This window comes from Peromyscus leucopus, chromosome 8b (genome assembly GCF_004664715.2).
Source record: "Peromyscus leucopus breed LL Stock chromosome 8b, UCI_PerLeu_2.1, whole genome shotgun sequence".
Taxonomy (NCBI): Eukaryota; Metazoa; Chordata; class Mammalia; order Rodentia; family Cricetidae; genus Peromyscus; species Peromyscus leucopus.
The window spans coordinates 25,350,984-25,367,190 of record NC_051086.1 but is presented as its reverse complement, the minus strand read 5'-3'; the positions used below and the strand labels follow the sequence as shown (position 1 = coordinate 25,367,190).

At 49.9% G+C, this 16,207-nt stretch overlaps 1 protein-coding gene across 1 annotated transcript in view; it reads left to right on the top strand.

Moving 5' to 3' along the window:
- Positions 1-1,413: 1,413 nt before the first annotated feature.
- Positions 1,414-16,207, top strand: part of Emp2 (epithelial membrane protein 2) — a 44,152-nt gene continuing 29,358 nt past the window's right edge. Inside the window, exon 1 of the mRNA XM_028872881.2 lies at positions 1,414-1,533. The gene's annotated coding sequence lies outside the window, so the exon portion shown is untranslated. The remainder of the gene's footprint in view (positions 1,534-16,207) is intronic.

Below are 16,207 nucleotides of genomic sequence, written 5' to 3'. Positions count from 1 at the left end.
AAAGGCACTTGCCACTGAGCCTGACCACCCCTAGAAACAACATAGAGGAGAAAATCAACTCTACAAGTTGTCCTCCATATGTGTAAGCACACACACACACACACACACACACACACACACACACACACACACCTTTAAAAAAAATGAGTTAAAAAAGAAAGAATACAGTGTCAATCGAGACCACACAACCGTGTGTAAGTTCCCGTTTGTTGTCAGAGGCAAAATCAAGACACCTTTTATTTTTGGTTTGTACAAGGAACACAAACCTGTGAAATTAGACATCTAAAATGACTCTGTATCTGGGCCCTGGATCTGAATGTTTTCAATTTTAAAATATCCCCTTCAACACATAGAATGGGGCTCAGGCCCCTGGTTTATTTACAGAGCCTCCTAAGAGCCTTCTGGACTGTCCAGATGAGAAACTAAGGCAAAGAAAAAAGGTAGTTATAGGTCTTTTGGTTATTTTCAGGAATAGTAAGTTCTTTGGGAGTGATTTGTGTGAGGGTGTATGTACATGTATTAATTTGGGGAGGTTGCAGAGAGGAATTGGAAGAGGGGTCATTGGGGTGGAACCCATGTGCCAGGCAAGCCTGGGACCATGAAATCCCATCCCCGGTCTTCTTTTTAATTTTTGAGTCAGGGTTACTAAGTATCAAGGACTGGCTTTGAATTCATTTTGTGGTCCACACAGGCCTTGAATTTGGATCCTCTGTTTCTCAGTAGCTGGGATTTACAGGCCTGGCCAGACTTGGAGGAATCTTTTTTTTTTTTTTTTAATGATTTATTTATTTTTATTATGTGCACTGGTGTTTTGCCTGCACGTGTGTCCGTGTGAAGGTGTCAGAACCCCTGGAATTGGAGTTACAGACAGTTGTGAGCAGCAGCTGGGACTGAACCTGGGTCCTCTGGAAGAGCAGCCAGTGCTCTTAACCTCAGCCATCTCTCCAGCCCGACTTGGCAAAAATCTTAAGATTGGTCCTGATGATGGTCTTACCTCAGGGGAGGAACTCTAATTTTTCAGTTACAGCTACGCAGCCTCTCCAGGAGCCAGGGGAAGCATAAGCATTGCTTTTAGGCCTCAGAACAAGTTCCCACCGTGCCTTCCGTTTCCATCAGAGGAAACTGAGGCAGGAGACATTAACAAACAGCTAGGTAAGTTAGTAAGATAAACAGAGAGGGGTGCTAGGGAGGAAGCGGGAATCACGGGGTCCCAACCCTTGACAGAGAAGAAGGGAGACAGATGAGGAGGAGAGCGATGTCTCCAGGAGGAGATTTCCAGCTCCCGTGAACTTTGCGAGTGGCGCAGGGTGGCCGTCAGGGGCTAGGGGTCCCTGGCAGTCTCCGGCGGTCCCGCCCCCTGGATCGGCCGGCTCCTGACATCACAGCCCGGGAGGCGGGCTCCGGAGAGGGCGGCGGGGAGGAGGCTTGGCGGCCGGAGGGCGGAGGAGGCCGAGCCGTCCCAGCCCGAGCTTCAAAACAGTCGGCGCCTCACCCCGCGCACAGCCCGCCACTGCGTCCAGACGCCCGCGCCCGGTGAGTTGGGGGCGCGTCCGGGGACAGCAGTGATGTCGGGGTTCTGGGTTGACAGGGGAGCGGTCTGTCCTCTTTAGGCACCCGGACAGGCCCGGGGGTTCGTGGGTGACAGGGAGGGGCCGGGGTGCGGTCTGTGCGGCAGCCCCGCTGCTCTTTCTCTAGACCTCTGGGGCGCAGGCCTCCCTTTTCGGACCCCCAAGGCCACCGTGCCACTCCTGGGTGGCATCCGTCGCCTTTTGCACCCAAGCGGGCGGGAAAAGTTTGGGGAAGAGTCAGGGCGGCTCCCCTCTCCACCACTTCTGGCCCAACGCTCTGAAAGTCCAGGGTGGCCAGCCCACTTGTCGCTTGTGGTACTCAGCGTCAGATCTCCAAGCAGTGCTAAGCAAGCAGATCTGCTGCGCACAGATCCTGGGTCCGTGGGTCCCCGTGGGCCGCTCGCTCCTCCGGACCTGGGCTCCGTGGCGCCTCACAGCGGCGAGGGGCAGCTTCCTTGGGTTCTTAACCGGCTGGGGGAAGCACCAAGGACGACCCTCTGCCTGCCCTTACCTACTGTGGCAGATCTGAGGACTTTAAAGGGAAGGAGGCATGCCATCCATGATTCCACGCGAAGAGGAGGTATACCTGAACGTGCATGTCGGTCTTGGAGAAGGACTGAAGTTTCTAGCTCAGTTCAGGAGGTCCCCACTCTTATGAGGCACCTTGAATCTGCAGCTTCAAAGACAGACTTGTCGGTAGTGGTGGTTGCCAGGGGATGGAAATGAGTGGGATTTGGTAATGTTTAACAGGTAAAGTTTTGGTTGAGAATGATGGAAAGTTTTGAGTATAGTGGTGAGGGTTATTCAATATTGCTGGTTCACTTCGGGCCATGGCCTTGTACAATTACAAATGGTTTAAATGATAAATACTATGTGTGTTTTACCACAATGAGAGGTATGGGAGACACCTCTAGCCACCTCTGCTTGGTCATTCTGAATCAGAGAGAAATCCCAGAACCCGGGCATGGAAACTGCCCACCTCTCCCTGGAATGTCATTTTCAAATAAGGGTGGAAGTTCCATCAAGTAGATCCATGCAGGTTACTGGGGAAACCCAGGGGAAAAGGAGGTGGAAAGCCCGTGGGGGTATGCCATGGGCTCCACGTGCCTCTTCCTCCCCTCGCCTCCTCCTCCCCTCCTCCCAGGGAGCCTTATCCTGGGCTGCCCCCAGCACAGCACACCTGTTGAAGGTGGAGAAACCTGGCCCAGAGATCTGGCAGAGTTAGGTACTCAAGGCTGTGGGGCCAGAACTTCTCTCTGTCTTCCTGTGTCCTCCCTCATTCCCACCAAGAGATACCTCAGTGGGCTGCAGAAAGTGGGGCAAGACCCCTTAGAGAGGTGTGGGTGCCCTCCAAGGTCTGTGGGCAGATAGATGCCCAGCCCACAGCCTAGGGAGGCACTAGGGTAGCCAGAAGGTGCCCAACCTGTTTTTCCTCCAAGGGGTTTTGGATCCTTAGCACCCCCACCCCCACAGGAACTGAGGAGTCTGACTGGGAGGCAGAAAGAGCAGGTCACACAGACCGGAGCCTTCTCTGTCCCTCAAATGCAGAAGCTGAGGCTGGCCTGCAATCTGGGCAAGGGTGTTTGTGTGGGAAGCTGGGGAGGGAGCCAGCAAGGAGGAGGAAGGGAAGGCAAGGCTGGGCAAAACAGTCCTAAGAAGACGTTAGCTCGGGTGGTGTTGCCCCACCTACAGGGGAGGCCCCTCTCAAGCTGACACTGCCCCAAGGGAGAATTTAATTGTAAATACAGAGCTGTCTATTTAGCAGCCCGCAAACGCACTTGGGAGTGCATGTGCACACACGTAGACACACACATACACACTTAAACTCACACATACACTCACACACCCTCCTTACAGGTAATGGCATCTAGATTTCTTTCTCTCCCTTTGTCATATCTTCATAGTAGGTACTAAGCACAGTGGGCCAGTGTTTTGTTTATGCGCAGGTACAGACCAATACTCTGCTGCCCGTGATCTCCTCTCCTCTTCCCACAGCCTCTCTGCTCATCTGTAAGGCACAACTGGAAGGCAGTTCTTTGTCACAGTGAACTTAACTCCAAGGGACACTACAGGAAAGGAAGTCTGTCGAGACAGAACTATATAAATACCTCTCCAGGCCACATGGGATGGCTTGAGGCTGACTAGGAAACGGAGTCCAGTCACCTCCTAGGAGACAGCTAATTGTATACGTGTATGTTGCCATGTGTGGCTGATACCCATGTCTGCTGCCCGTGGGGGCTCTGACACACATTTCAAAAGCTTAGGCGGGGCAGGTGCTTAAGGCAAGGGTGGCTCAAGTGGGGGGCTGGGCATTCGAGACCCAAATGTGGGGCCCTGTTCTGGGACTGGGGAGTGAAACTCTCTTAGAAGAGTGAGCCAAAGGTTGTCAGAGAGGCTGTGCGGGAACACGTGCTCCGGTGTGCTAGAAAGAACAGGCGTCTGGGCCTGCGAAGGGATGGAGTACCTGTGAGAGGGTGGGAAGAGGAGGTCCCCCCTCCTCACCCCATCACTGGTGAGCTCTTGTCTTGCTCCCTGCAGGTGATGCCCTGAGAGTGTGATTTAGGTGGTATGGAGGCAGGCCTTTGGCAGAGTCGGGGATTGAACACATCTGACTCTTGTTAGGGCCAGGCCCAGGAGGACTCTAAAAATATCAGAGGCAGGGCTGCCACCCAGCCAGAATGATGGCTAGTAACCAGACACCCCAAGTGAGGCTGGTGGCTGTGACAGATGGTGATGACAACATAGGACCTCTGGATTCTAGAGTCACTTGGACTCCTCCAGGCTGGCCAACCTGGGGACAGACGCCTGCAAAGGGCGGGAGCTCTCTGCGTTCACTGGCATGGGCAAAAATTGGAGAATTTCGGAACCTAAAGAATTTAGAAAGCTCCATTTTTTAGAGTTAGGCACAGACCTAGAGAGGTGTCATGAGTTGTTCAAGGCTGTACAGCAAGCTGGTGGCAGGCCGAGGCCTCTCTGGACGGAGATCAGGAAGTGTCGGTGGGGCTCTAGCCTCCTGGGTTGAGGGACTTTTGTAGCGTATGTCATATGTCGTGTATCTAGTATTCTGGCAGAGGAGCGAGCGTTGGGCAAGACACTCTTAAGGAGCGGGTCACTTTCCCTAGAGCATCTGGGGACTTTCAGATCTAGCTGCTGGGCTCTAGAGAAGCTGGCTCATCTTGGGGCAGGATGTAGGGAGGAAGGAGGCTGGAAAGAAGCCAAGTGAATGGTCCTTCTTCTTCCCAGATGAGATACCCATTGCTTAATAAGCACCCGTGAGATGCCGACCGGAGCTCCTGGGCCCTCATTTCCTTGGGCAGCCAGGCTTCTGTTCATGGGGGCTGAGGGCTCTGGAGGGAAGAGAAGGCTGCACTGTTCTTTTTTGTTTGTTTCTTTATTTGAGACAGGATTGCTCTGTAGCCCTGGCTATCCTGGGACTTGATCTGTAGACCAGGCTGGCCTCAAGTTGGGAGACCCACCTGCCTCTGCCTCCCGAGTGCTGGGGTTAAAGGTGTGTGCCACCACTGCCCAGCCTGGCTACTCCATTCTTGCCAGGCTTGACAGCACCAGCTTTTAGAAGTTTCCTAGGACTTCGGGTTCAGAGCTGAGTGAGGAGTCACCAGTGTGACATTTGGTATTAATACTGTCCTCAGAAATCTGGGATGCAAAAGAGCTGTTAGGATGCAGGTGCACAGCTTGGTTCCTCACTGCAAACTGCTCAAAGGCTAAGATGATGTCCCGGGTAGCAGAGTCCCTCAAGTAAGATTTTTCTTCCTTTTAAAAACGCTATTGTTTATTTTGTGTGTATGTATATATGTGTTGGCATGTACACATGCCATGACGTACATGTGTGGAGGTCAGAGGACAACTTGCAGAGGTCGGTTCTCTCCTTCCACCCCGGCTCCTGGGGACTGGACTCAGGGCTTTACCCACTGAGCCACCGTGCCGGCCCTCAATGCTCCTTCTGATGTGCTGCCACAAACTCGTCTTGTGACCCTGCCTTTCTTGAAAATGAAAGAATTTTTAAACAGTTCACCGAGTCAATATGGCATGAGATGATCTCGTTCATTTGAATTAATAAATTTTCCTCCAAATGTTATGCATTTCTGTTGGTGCCCAGGCTGATTCTAAAATAAAAAGTCTATGGCCTGATATAAAAAGAAGAAAGATTAATTATGTATTTTCCTTGGTTGGCATTTGAAAAACATTGCAAACAGCACACGAACCTATAGTTTCACAGATACTGCTGACTGGGGTCAAATAAAACTTCATGGTTTTAAGCTTTAAACATTTTTTTAATTAAAATAATCAATAAGCACAGGTGATCTTCAAGTTTAGCAAAAATCTTAGTAGCAGGGTGACTGCCTTTTAGGAAAGTGTTTTCCAATGGAGACTGGAATGGATGCATTTCACACATATTTAATATAGCATTTGCATTAATTTTCTGAGAATTTGATACATGCATACATTATATTTTGATCACTTCACACTTTAAATAATTTATTATTTATTATTATTATTATTAGTGTGTGTGTGTGTATGTGTGTGTGTGTGTGAAGGCACATACATGTCACCATGTGCATGTGGCAGAGGAACACTTTTGGGAGTTGGTTCTCTCTATCATAGGTTCTGGGGATCACACTCAGGTAAGTCAGGCTTGTTCCATGAGCACTTTTACCCCTTAGGGAGCCATCCCACGGCCCCATTTTACACTTCACATTTTTATGTTGCTTATTTATATTTTTGGAGACACTTTTGATGAGAGAACTAATCCACACACACCCAGGAGCTACCATACACTCTCCTCTTCAGCAAAGCCCCACACTCAGCTTCAGACAAGGACCGCCGTCTTAGTGCCCGACAGAGTCACCTCATCTTCAGTGAGGGTCCCATGATCTTCACTGGTTGCTCTGGGGGTCAGAGGAGGTGATCTGTAGATGTCCAAGGAAGTATCTTGAGATGTTTATGGTTTGTTTGATGAGGTGTGAGGCTGAGGAGGACGGGCTTGTCCACATCTGTCTTAGAGAATATTATTAAGCAGCTGTCTGCTATGAGCAACCAGGAGGGGGAGTCCCTGTCTTCCAAGGTGATGACCATCTAGTCAGGGGTGCTGAGTCCAAATGTACCTGCTCCAGGACTGACTGCTGGGCTCCATTTCTGAGAAGCTCGGAGTGTGGTGGGGAAGGGCTGCCTGTAGCCTGTGGGGTGGGCATGGACTTGAAGGCCCTTAAGTGTTCTCCAGTGCCACACTTCTGGGAAAAGTAACTGTAATATCCTTCAGTCATTCTGCAGAACATTTTAGAGCATTAAGAAGAACAAAGTTTGGGATGTCAAGTTGATTCATGGGAAAAGGTGCTCTAACACTGGCCTGCATTATTAATTTTTTTTTTTAATTATTGGGATGTAGTAGTGATAGCTGGGTCAGAAAACAAACAAAACAAAAGAAAACAAAAACAGACTTGAGTTTCACCCCCAAGACTCATGATTTTTAAAAAAGCCCAAATGGAGTGTTCTTGCAATCCTAGTTCTGGGCAGACAGCGATAGTAGATGCCTGGGGCTTGCTGGTGGGCCAGCCTAGGCTACTGCTGAGTCTAGACTAGTGAAAGACCCAGAGGGAAGGGAGGAAGGAAGGAAGGGAGGGAGGAGGAGAAGGAAGTAAAATGCACTTGAGGTCCTCTGACCTTCACATGTACATGAGCCACATGCACTTGTACACATATGAATACACACATGCAGATTATCAAAACTACATGTGAGGGACTGTGCAATGGCTGACTGGGAGAAGCACTTGCTGTGAAAGCCTGACACCCTGAATTGGATACTGAGAACACACAGTGGAAGGAGAGAACCAACCCTGAAAGTTGACTTCTGACCTCCCTATGTATGCTGTGGCATGCATATACCCACCTCACCACACATACATACACACACGAAGAAAATAACAAAAAAAAGCTGTATATCAAAACGTATTATTTATATAAAAATAAACAACAGTCTCATCACATGCTCTGTGTCCCCATATGAATTGTGGTCATTTAAGGAACAATGGCCACAGGATGCATCAGTTAGATGAACATGATTACCACTGATGAAAGGGGAGGCCAAGGAACTGGTGTAGCCTGAATGAGTGAAGGACTTCCCAGCTCATCTATAACAGGGAATGAATGCATGAGTTACCTCTGTGTCTGAACTGCAGTAACATTGAGTTTGTCTTTCCTTCATTGGGGAAACTGTGGGGTTTCGAAGGTGTGAGGGTGCTCATGGCTCTGGGGCATCAGCTGGACCACAGGCAGTCACAGACATCCAGGAACAGGACAGTGAGCTGAGGTGTCATCCAGCCCTGTGGGTATCTCCGTGGAATGGCACATAGTGGATGCCCTATGCATAAAATAAGTTCTGTTCTGGGTGCTGTGGATTATGCTAGCAGTGGTTCAGAGAAGACCAACTAGTATGGTCATGGGCTGTCATCCAGGCAGGCGATAACATCAGGATTGGGTATCCAGGGATTGGCGGAAAACTCAAGCAGATGGGTGAAGACCCGAGTCTTCACTATGCATTAGCTTGATATTACTTAGGGCAGGAGAAAATGGCCCCTACTTAGCAGTGTTATCAGCAGTAATGACAGTAATTACCATTGCTGCTTTTGGAGCAGTTTGCTAGCCACGTGCAGTACCTCCCTGCACTCATTTAAAGGTAGAAACTGTTATTATCTCTGCTCTCAGAGATAAATGAGCCTGTTAAGGAACATGCTCCAATCTCACAGCTTGCAAGTTAGGATCTGCTTCTGGAACTCCTGGGCATCATTAGCTACACTGAACCCCTCTGTTCTTCTTGTCAAAACTCAACATATGCTTTTTCTTCTTGAAATAATCCTGGTCTTTTGGGTCCAGAATGTTCTTTTGGTCCAGAAGTCCTGATGGGTTTCCTGGATATTGAATATGCTTCCTCCAAAACTGGTGGTCTCAATCCTCCAAGGCCCTCTATGACAAGATGACACGAGTCACCTCTTTCCCCTGCTCCTTAGTGTACTCTGTGGGTGAAAGTGTGTGCGAGTTCATGTTGGAAATGTACAAGAGGCCAGAAGATAGCCTCTGCTATTGCTGCTTCTCTGTTTTCCACCTTGTTTTTGAAGCAGGGTCTCTCACTGGTTTTGAAGCAGTGTCTCTCACTGGTTTTGAGGCAGGGTCTCTCACTGGTTTTGAGGCAGGGTCTCTCACTGGTTTTGAACCAGGGTTTCTCACTGGTTTTGAGGCAGGATCTCTAACTGGTTCTGAGACAGGGTCTCTAACTGGATTGGATCCTTCCAAGGAGGTTGGACTGGATGGCCAGAGAGCTCCAGGGACCCACCTGTTTCTCTCTCCCCAACACTGGGATTACATGCATGCAGCAGTATTTGAGGCTTTTTAAAACAAATAAACAAGCCAAAAAAAAAAAAAAAAAAAAAAAAACCAAAAACCAAAAAACAAAAACCTCACAAATTCTGGAGATTGAACTCAGGTGCTCCTATGCAAAGCAACCACTCCACCAACTGAGCCATCTCCCAGCCTCTCCTTCATGTATGTCTGAATACATTTAATGTCATTAGATGAGATGCTCTGGACGCCATCTTGGCCCAGACCACCATGGTCTTTTTCATTGATAACCATCCAGACTCTTTGACCTTTGTCTCCTCAGCCACTGTGGCCCTGAAACCCACTTTCCATATTCATCCAGAAGGATCAGACAGCAGCCAAACTAGCTAGATGGCTCTCACCTACCCTACTTAAAGACTCTTCAGTGGTTTCAATTGCTCCTAAAATAGAGGAAAAAATCATCTCAGGCTTTGCATGATCTGGCGCCAAGGTCCTTGGCTGGCTGCCCATCAGAACCGCCCAAGGAGTCGTGATAAAATACAATTCCCAGTCCCCACCTGGAGAGAATGACATCAACCTCGCAGGAGGGTGGGGCCATTCACAGGTAGTTTTTCAGGTCCCCCAAGTGTGGCTGGGCACAGGACTGCTTCCTTCCCCAAACTCATCAGCTTTATTGTCATTTTACCCTTGAACTTCTTCTCGCTCTGGCCATCTGGCCTCACCTGGTTCCTTTGACTCTTTTTGGTGATGCTGGGGATCAACCCAATGCTCCTCAATGCTAGAAAAGGACTCTGTCACCGAGCTACATCCCCAGCCCTCTTTCTGCTTTTTAAAAAAATTGACGATGGATCTAAGTTCCCCAGGCTGGTTTTTAACTGTCAGTCCCCTGCCTTAGCCTCCTGAGCTGAAGCTATAGGGTCTAACTCTTAAGGTGTCCTGTAGTCTGTGGTCTCTGGAATTCAACTGTAGATCAGGCTGACCTCAAACTCCAGTGTAGCTGAAGATGGCCCTGAACTTATCATCTTCCTCTCTCTACCTCTGGAGTGCTAAGATTACAAGCATGTACACTATCCCTGGGATTGCTAATGAGGCAAGGACTGTACCACTGAGCCACATCCCCAGACCCTACAGGTCCCTGCAGGCTCTCCAACTCTTTTGTTTGTTTGTTTGTTTGTTTTGTTTTGTTTTTCAAGACAGGTTTTCTCTGTGTAGCTTTGGAGCCTGTCCTAGAACTCGCTCTGTAGCCCAGGCTGGCCTCAAACTCACAGAGATCTGCCTGCCTCTGCCTCCTGAGTGCTGGAATTAAAGGCGTGTGCCACCACCACCCTGCTCTCCAACTCTTTTTGTTTGTTTTGGCTTTATTTTTGTTTGTTTTTTGTTTTTTAAAAAGGGTTCCTCTGTGTAGCCCTTACTGTCCTGGGACTCGCTCTGTAGACCAGGCTGGCCTCCAACTCAGAGATCTGCCTGCATCTGCCTCCCTTATGCTGGGAATAAAGGTGTGTGCCACCACCACCAGGTTTCAACTCTTTTCTTGTTTCTTTTATATTTAATTCTTTGTTGATTATGTGGGAATTTCGCATGCACCCCAATCCTGCTCACCTCCCAGTCCCTCCATATTTGCCCCTCACCCTGGCATCATCCTCTCCCAAAAGAACTTCCCCAAATTAATTGAACAAAACAAACAAAAACACCTCAATCCTCCTTTCCTGCCTTTCCAGTACTTCTTCATCTGCCCTAGTGGCATTGGGAGCTGTGGTGTGCCCCGAAGTACACCCTTTTGTCCAATCAGCCCCTCCCACAAGTCTTGATCCCTCTTCCTATTGCTTCCACTGTTTGCTTTCCTTCCCTTCCTCTCTGTGAGCAGTGTGTTCTCCTTCTGAGGCTCGCCGTCCTTGTGGTGCCCTTCTCCCCAGGTCAGTTCAGACCCATTCCTCTGCGGTCACTTTCAGGGGCATTGCTTTAAGAGTGGCCAGGGATGACAAGCGCAGGGACCTTCTTTGTCTGCTGAGTTGCATCCCGATAGCTATCACAGGCTATCACAGGTCCCTGGAGAGGAGTCTCAGAAGACAGGCTGTGTGTGCTGGGAGAACAGGGAGCTGCAAGCTGCAAGCTGCAGCCTGCAGGGATGGGAGGGGAGGCAGGAGCAGGGGATGGCTGGGAAGACCTAAGAGATGACAGCCAGGGTCAGGGCTGTGCCTCACAGCTTCCCTGCCCCCCATCCTCCCTCTGGGAAACTGTCATTCCCTGACCCAGGTCTATCCTCCACAAACCGCTGTGGGACACAGGGGTAAGGCCCAGGCACCGGGTCTCAGGGCAGGACAAACCTGCCGTGTTTCTCACCCCTGGAGCCCCCTGCAGGGTTGGCAAAGGTGGATCTCCAGGAAGCCCACCCTCCTCCCTCACTTCCTGTCACTTTTCACCAAAAAGCCAGCCACCATCAGAAAAATCTCACAGGCTGCCTCCATGGCCTCAGTCTCTGCTGCCTCTCAGGGACTGCCGTGCGGACAGGCCGCTTGCCTCCAGCCCTTCATTCTGCTGAGGAGTCCAGGCCCACTTAGTTTAGCAGTGACAGAGCTGATTGGAGGGAAGAGGAGGCGAGGGAAGGCCAGATAAAGAGCTTGCCTCCCCTGACAGTGTTAATGGTGTGGTGTGCACCATCCTATCCATGGGCCTTGGTATTAGAAACATGAACCAAGCCAAGCCTGGTGGTACCAGCTTGTAATTCTAGCTGTTAAGAGGCTGAGGCAAGGAGGATGGCAAGTTCAAGGCCAGTCTGGGCTACAGAGAAACTTCCTGGCCAGCCTGGGCGATGTAGTAAAACAGTGGGACGAGCTACGGATACAGTTCAGCAGACACGGACCTGCTTAGCAGAGTAAGGCCCAGAATTCCACCCTCTGCCTTGCACAAAGAAACCCATTTCCTCTCCCAGAAGGCAGCATTCCTTCCTTGAGTCTCAAGAGAAAACTATGCCTAGAAAGTGAGATTTCTTTTATATATAGCGTATTGAAATGTATTCTGTTTATTTTTGTACACACATTCTAAACTCAACCTAAGTTCACAATATTAAAATATTACTGCGTAAGGGCCAGTGAGATGGCCGAGTGGGTAAAGGCGCTTGCTGAACAGGCCTGGTGACCTGAGTTCACTCCCTGCATCCGACGTAAAGGTGGAAGAAGAGAAGTGATTCCACAAAGTTGTTCTCTGACCTCCACACGTGTGCTCCACACACATACACGGTAATTAATGTCATGAGCTTTTTAAGTATCGTCAGAGGACAGCCTGTAGTCAGTTTTCTCCTTCAGCGTGCAGCTCCTAGGGGCCAAACTCAGTTCTTCAGGCTTGGTGGCAGCACTCACCTGGCTCCAGCCTGGCTTTTCTACAACTCTTATTGGCTCACACATTGGTGGGGGCCAGGCCTTGCTGTTTGCTGAGTCTTTCTCTTTGTCCTTTCACTTCTGTAGGAGAGGTGGGGGTCCAGGGTACAGCTGCGGAATCCCAGCCCTGTGGGGGTTCAGGGCCTAACTGCAGAGTCCCAGCCCTTCCTTCCACTCACACCGGCCTGACCTCAGACTCCCATCCACAACACCCCTCCGTTTTCTTATCTATGAACTGCATGTGAGAATGACTCCCAGGAGATTCCAGTTTCAACACTATCCTTAGAGCTTTCATTCTTCATTTGCCTTTTGGTTTTTCTGGATTTTCATGCCAGACACAGGAGAAGCCCACATACAGTCCTGGCAGGCATCAGGATGGGAATTAAAAAAAAAAAAATCTTTGATGTTGGGCACAATGGCTTAAACCTAATCTTGGGCGACTGAGGCAGAAGGCGTACCACAATGTGAGGAGTGGAAACCTGCCTAGACTATGTAATAAGACTTTAGCTCAAGAAAAAAGAAAGAAGAAAAGAAGACCTTTGAGCCAGCTCTAGTGGTGAGAGCCTCTAGTCCTATAATCTCATCATTTGGGAGGCTAAGGCAGGATTGTGAGTTTAAGGCCAGCTGTCTTAAAATAAAATAAGGGTGATGGTGATGGTGACCCTTGCTTGCTGTGTGAATGGGTCTAGCCTGTGGTCCTCCAGATGGAACCCAGCCCTCTCTCTGTGCCTCATCTTTGTCCTCACAGGAACTCAGATCTCAGGCCCCCAGGGCCCTATCCTGCCGGAGGCTGGCCTGAACCTCCATGGCTGCTCTCCCCTCAGGCTTATTTGTGGACTGGCCTGGGCGTGCTGTCTGGAGCCCCGCCCCATTCCCTGCCTCATCCTGTGCAGCTTGACTGCCTGTGCAGGCATGGGTCGAGGGCGTTCAAATGCACTCCGTGGCATGTCTCAGCAGCGGGCCATGGGCTTCTTAGAGTAGTGCCTTCCTTTGCCATGAGGCTGCCTCATGGGAGCACCTCATGGGAGCATCTCATGGGAGCATCTCATGGGAGGCCTGAGTGGGAAGAAGAGTGCTCCTGACTATGTGCTGTGTGTGAAGACCTGGAGAACCATCAATGACCGGACAGACGGATGGATGTGAGTGTCACCTTTAGGGAGCTGCTGGGCCAGAGAGACAGGACCGGGAGAAACAGATCAAGATGAAAAAGAAAATAGCAATGGATGTTTACTGTTTAGTGATATTAGGATGGGGGTATGGAGACAAGGCCTCACTCTGTAGCCTAGGCTAGCCTTGAACTCACAGAAGTTCTCCTTTAATAGCTTTCCAAATGACTGCTGGGTGATTTGAAGAATCACTTTGGACACAGGGCTTAAGATTTCAGCAAACCTCTCAGAGGGGAGCCCACGCTTAAAAACATGAATTATATCTTGAATTTCCCACATAATATTTTCAAGCTGTGGTTGGTTGATGGAGTAGTTGCAAGTAGAAGTGGGATTATGGGTAAGGGCGGGTCTACTGTATGTGTACATGGAAAGAGAGACGGAGATTGACTTTAAGGATCTGGCTCACGATGGTTAGGACTTGCATGTAAGTCTGCAGGGTGAGGGGCAGCGGGCAGGAGACCCAGGGAGGAGCCTGTGCCTTTGCTGTCCGACTTTGAGAGCTCTGTGCTGGCAGATGTCCTGCTTTCTTGGAGGAGGTCAGCCTTTTGGGCTACTCAGGCCTTCAGCTGATTGGATGAGACCCACACACATCAGGAAAGGCCATCTGTTTGCTCCAAAGCCCATGGATTCCAATGTGATGGGTCTCATCCCAAGTACTTCCCAGCAACACCCAGCCAGAGTGACCCGCAGCACGCTCTCGCCAGACCTGGTAGCTCAGGCCTGAAATTCTACTATTCAGGAGGCTGAAGCAGGGGACACACTGCTTTGGTTCAAGACTAGCTTGAGTAGTTTAGTGAGACCATATCTCAGAATTTTTTAAGGGGTGGGGAAGGCTGAGGGTGTAATTCAGTGGTAGAGTGCTTGCCTAGCATGCTTAGGGTCAATTCTGTCCCCAGTTCCACAAAATAACATCAGAAACTGAATTCCCACTGACTACTTCATTGCTTTGATTACGTTTACTTGTTGATGTGCATGGATGTGGATGGGTGCATGTTTGCCAAGGTACATGTGTGAAGGTCAGAGAAGAACTTGTAGGAGTCACTCTTCTCCACCCCTGTGTAGGTTCTGAGGACTGAACTAGAATGGTCAGGCATGGGGCCAGTGTCCTCACCCACTGAGTCCTTTCGCCAGCCCCTCACCAGCAAGCGCTTCGGTGGGACCGTGTACATGGCATTGATAAAGCAAAATCCCTTTTCAATTCCCCTTTGGCCCCTTCAAGAAGAAAGCCTGGCTTTTTGCTAACACAGAGAACTAGGTGGCCTTGCGCCTGGAGCCTTCAACAGTGAGAGCCACAGCCCAGGGAACACAGACTTAGCTGCCCTGGAGGAAATGTTTCCCCATGGAAGCAGTTAGTGCGCTTTCTGTAGTCACAGAATGTCAAGGCGTTTTTCAGGTACACCGGTGAGGGCAGCAGGTGGGTGCCTGGGGGGCGGGTAAAATCTCTGCCAGAGCTTTCAAATGCTGGTTGGGGACAGTCTCAGCTTGTGTGCCTGGTGGCTAGTGCTCTGGTAAGCTGATATGTCCCCAAAAGATTTATCTGATGGTCACAGGATGTTAGATCCAACACAGAGGGTGGCAATGAATGGTTAAGGGGACTAAAGACAGAGCAAAGTAGTTTGGCTCTGGACCTGCCACATTCCTCCTCTCTACACTCCCGATACTCTTGTCAATCAGCCTTGTGGGACATTTACCATAGGGGTGGCCTTGTCCAGGGCACCTCTGCTCACAAGGGTGTACCCCTTGACTGGTGATGAGCACAGGCCCATAGCACCTCACTGTACCAGGCTCTAGTCAAAACACTTTTGTTATCCCCCAGCCCCAGGAGGTGTGGGTACTCATGCCATCCTCACTGTTCTGAATGGGGAAACTAAGGCACAGCGATTGTGCAGCTAGACCCAGCCAGTCTGCTTGGCTTCGGCCTTTGGCTTTGTTGTTGTTTTTTTAAAAGCCAGGCCTCCTGTAGCCCAGGCTGGCATCAAACTTGCTATATAGCCAAGGATGACCTTGAGTTCTTGAGCCTCCTGCCTCCCTGCCTCCCCTTTCCAAGTTTTGGGTTCACAGACGTGTGCCACTGTGGCCAGTTGTATGTGGTGTGGAGGATCAAACCCGGAGCTTTGTGCTTGTTAGGCAAGCATTCTTCCTCCTGAGCCAAATCCCCGCCCAGCCTGTGTTCCTACCTCTTTTTGCCAAAATTATTTCCTGCTCCTAGTCTGCTTTCTGGCTCTGTCCTCTGTTAACTTACTAGTTAATCGGATGGGACCTTGGTTTCCTGGATGAGTTGCCTGAAAAATCCATCTACAGAAGTGACAGCTCTTGTCCCGTATGAAAGAGAAAGTGGCCATTAAATTGAGTTCCTCTGGGATTATTTCCAAGTCACTAATTCAGAATGCTCTAGAAAGAAAAGAATATTGCTAATGGGTACATGGACACTTTCCTCACCCCTAGTAACCCATTCCCAGTCAGTCTCCCCCGCCCCCTCCCCACATTGTGTGCTATAAGCACCCTCTCTGGGCTGTCTGGTGGATTTACTGAGTAGTGTTAATTACAGGGAGCCCCCTTGGATGATCACAGCCAGGGATGAGCTCTGTCATTGTCTGGGGCAGGAAGCAGTCACTGGTGGGATAACAGTAATTAGCTATTCTGCGCAGAGTCACGAACATTTGACAAGTATTGCATGTGAGGTCATCTGGCTGTAATACTTGTCATCCTGGGTTGCTGGGGATCCCCTTCTTCCCTCATGTTCCCTGCC